This window comes from Sinocyclocheilus anshuiensis, unplaced genomic scaffold (assembly GCF_001515605.1).
Source record: "Sinocyclocheilus anshuiensis isolate Anshui unplaced genomic scaffold, SAMN03320099.WGS_v1.1 scaffold180, whole genome shotgun sequence".
NCBI lineage: Eukaryota > Metazoa > Chordata > Actinopteri > Cypriniformes > Cyprinidae > Sinocyclocheilus > Sinocyclocheilus anshuiensis.
Genome location: NW_015554093.1, coordinates 1,594,067 through 1,597,801, shown reverse-complemented (window position 1 = coordinate 1,597,801; position 3,735 = coordinate 1,594,067). Strand labels below are relative to the sequence as shown.

Sequence of the window (3,735 nt, the reverse complement as noted above, 5' to 3'; positions counted from 1 at the left end):
AATGCATGTGGGATATTTTATGGAGCGAATGTTCCAGTAGCCTTGCTTCCAGCCGAACCCTTGGTCAGTGCCCTGACTAGTGAAACTAGGGAGCTGAGATGCATCCTAATCCTGCTCTCATTTATATATTTAGTTACATTTAAAAAGTTTGTTTAATTCAATCTGTCTTTTTACCCCATTCTAATGGAAGTTAGAATCCATCATGGCGGCGTTCATCGGTTACTCAGGAAAAAGGTGGATTGACTTGCATTATATGGACAATAAATACAATGCAAGTCAATGGGACGTGAAACTGTTTGGTTTCCAACATTCTTCAAAATATCTTTTTCAGGGTTTCTGTGCCTCTTAAAAAGTCTTAATTCACCTATCCAAAGTTTAAGGCCTTAAAATGGTCTTAAATCAGAAATGAAAATCTTGCATACATTGGAAAAAAAACATCCTTAAATCAAGAGTTTTGAAAAATGTAACAAAATTAAATTCGTTTTTTCTTAAAACAAGAACAGTGGGGTCTGTCAGTGGGGTATATGAAAACTTCTCTTTTAATTAAGTAGTTTTTCTGAGCCTGACAGATATTTGTTGTTTTAATCATTAACTTCATTTTGATCAGTTTCACAGAAAGACTTATGTCAATTTGCTTATCAAGTAACTTTATCTTGCATTAAGAATGTTTAGACTGGAAAACAAGAAAAAAAAAACGGAAGAATTTTTTTTGCGGAGTGATCAGAAAGTACAGTAAAAGTTATTTTCATGATCTTGTGGTCAGGAGCAGAGGCATTGAAGCATTGAGGTTTGTTTGTGTGTGTGTGTGTGTGTGTAAAGTGAATTAAAAAGTAATGGAGATTAGTTGGAAGTTGCATTTTTCAAACTTTGAAGTGTTGCTAATACAACTCAATGTGTGCTTCTCCCTAGACCTTTACATTGAGAACATGTTGTTGTGTTCCCTTCAATTTGTTCCTCAAATGTTCTTTACCTTAAAAAGTCTTAAATTTACCTTAATAAAACCAGCAGAAACCCTGTTTGTGTTCTGCAGAAAAAAAGAAAGTCAGACAGATTTGAAACACTCAAGCAGGATCATTTAATGCACGTTTGCGCTTGATTTATGGCCATTTTTCTTATTTTAAACAATTGGCAATGACACCTCACTTGCAGGCCCATTTATTCCACAGTCCTGTTGTGTAGCTTTCAAGCCCTCTCCTTCCATCTCAATGGCTGTCTCATTACTGTAATGATGAGTCCCACCCCCACTACCCTGCCACCCCCAGGTTTTTGTGTGTGTGGGAAGGCACAGTGACTCTAAAGCCTTAATTATAGCTGACAGCCTTGGCAAGGACAAATACACCAACAGAGAGAACAATGAAACTGAAAAAAAAAAAAAAACGACCCAAATTACAAATATTTCAATTATTGTAACATTACACTTAAAACACCTATTACAAAAAGATCTGATGATCATTGTGATCTTTGTTGCACACTGGTTTTATGATGCCTCATTTAAACATTTCACATCTAATGGACTGATTTCTAAAGGTTTTGTAAAATGAACAATATTGGGTTATGGTATGTTACAATATGTAAACCGTGGTTTTGAAATGTGCAAAACTGAAATCAGTTTTCTGCAAATTATCAAGCCGAAGTTCTGTACAGTTGTGTAAATGTTATTCTGCCCAAGTGACTGTTTTTTTTCCCCCATCATATTTAACAGCCTAATATTAACACTAAAATCAACACGCACCATATTGAAGAAAAGTGGACACCAAGCAGGCCAGCCAGAGGAGCCTCCATCCTGTACAGCCCATCACTGAGAGGATCCGTGTGTGCTTTCCTCCATACAGGTCAGTGTGTTTCCCCCTTCAAACTACACTGGCACTGACTGGACAGGCATAACTGGGTTATTGGGCATGAAAGGGGGTAGTTCTCGTTCTCTCTCCCTTTATCTCTCACCCTTCCTCAATAACCACACACAGTGAATATTTGACCTGTCCCTGTAGTGTTCAATAAGTAAGCATCTGCTGAATCAGGGGTTGTAAACTTTATGGCACAGACCCACAAATGTGACGATCCCGTTGGGAAGAACCCCCTGCCTAAAATATGAGGGTAGATATATACACTTCCATTCAATTTGCGGTTGTTAAAAATATTTTTGAAAGTCTCTTAAAAATATAGTAAAAACAGTAATATTGTGATATATTATTACAAAGTAACTGTTTTCTATTTCTAAAATGTAATTTATTCCTGTGAATATTTTTAGCAGTCATTACTCCAGTCTTCAGTGTCACATGATGCTTCAGAAATGTGAATTGTTGCTCAAGAAATATTATGATCCTTAATACATCACATTAAATTATACATAACATTATAAATGTTTTTGTCACATGCATTCTTGCAACTTTGAAACGTAGTGTATATAGAAAGTATATATTGTGAAAAATATATATATATTTGTGTACAACATTAACTGGAAAAATATTTACTTTTTTTTTTTAAACAAAACAGTATTTTTATGAATTTTCTGTAGACCCCTTTGCAGACCTGAGTTTGAAAGCCATTGTGCTAAATGAAGTTAATCTGAGCCCATTTCTTACAGACAATGCAACACGTGTACACTTTTTCAGCATTCGAACATTTTAACTAATAAAAAGTCAAATTAAAAAAGAGATTGCAATTACAATAGATGTATTCCTTACTTTAGGCTACCTTTAATGTAAATGTCAAAATATCGCACTAGAGTGTTATAGACCAAAATATACAGTACTGACTTCACATGTAGAGAGTGTTATCAAAATAACCACATTTACTGCAATCATACTGATCAATATACTCAGGGTTCGTACACATTTTTACCAATAAATTTCCATGACTTTTGAGACAATATTCATGACCTAAATGTTCCATTATTTTACAATAAGAATAAAAATCTGTTCAAATTATCATAGCATATGTTAACTAAAATGAATGACTATTAATGCGACTCGTTTGCTTTCTTGTTTTAGTAATAAGTACAAGCTGCAACTGCGCCAGACGTTACTCCACATTTCACATATCACATCACTGAATATTATAATTTATTTAGCTGTGTGGCCAGGATGGCCATTTTGGTGTCATTGTGGGTGTATTTTGCTGCTTAAATGCAACAAGCTGCGCTTTAGAGCCCTGCATTTCAGCCCGAGCCCAACGGCCCCGACTTATTTATGGCTTCGGGACAATTTTCACATCATAGCTCAGACACGGGCCAGGCATCAGGCTTGCTTCCTCCTTATTTTTATATTTTAGATATCCATCAATTATTATGGTGATGACAAAGATTTGCCGCGCTGGTGGAAACAACACGAGATCGTGCTACCGCGACTGTCAAGAGTGGCTCGGACGGTGTTTAGTGTCCAGCAGCAGCGAGTGCTGGAAGAGTTCCATGTTAAAGCGCACGCAAAGCTTGCCGCAAAACGCCAGCAAGTAATTACCATGATGAATGCCCCAGGGGAAATAGAATATTCGCAGGGTTTCGGTTCATTTTTGTGAAGCGCTCCTGCTCAAGACCGAGACAGCAGAAAGCGTATCCTGTTTGTTTTCTAAAAAAGCACAACGTATGCTGATATTGTGAGTGCACACAAATAAAAGTAGACCCTTAACAGTCCCGAATGATGTATTACTCTTACCTTTATGAGCAAAAATGACGGTTGTTTCCACTGTTATAAGAAAAAAATGCAAGTGATCGTGCTGGCGACTCCATGTCCTGCAAAG

General features: G+C 36.6%; 1 long non-coding RNA gene across 1 annotated transcript in view; it reads left to right on the top strand.

Annotated features, from left to right (window-relative positions):
• The window catches only part of LOC107669387 (uncharacterized), a 7,985-nt gene that overhangs the window by 2,368 nt on the left and 1,882 nt on the right, over window positions 1-3,735 (top strand). The window contains exon 2 of the long non-coding RNA XR_001631984.1: window positions 1,703-1,832. This is a non-coding gene — a long non-coding RNA (uncharacterized LOC107669387). The remainder of the gene's footprint in view (window positions 1-1,702; window positions 1,833-3,735) is intronic.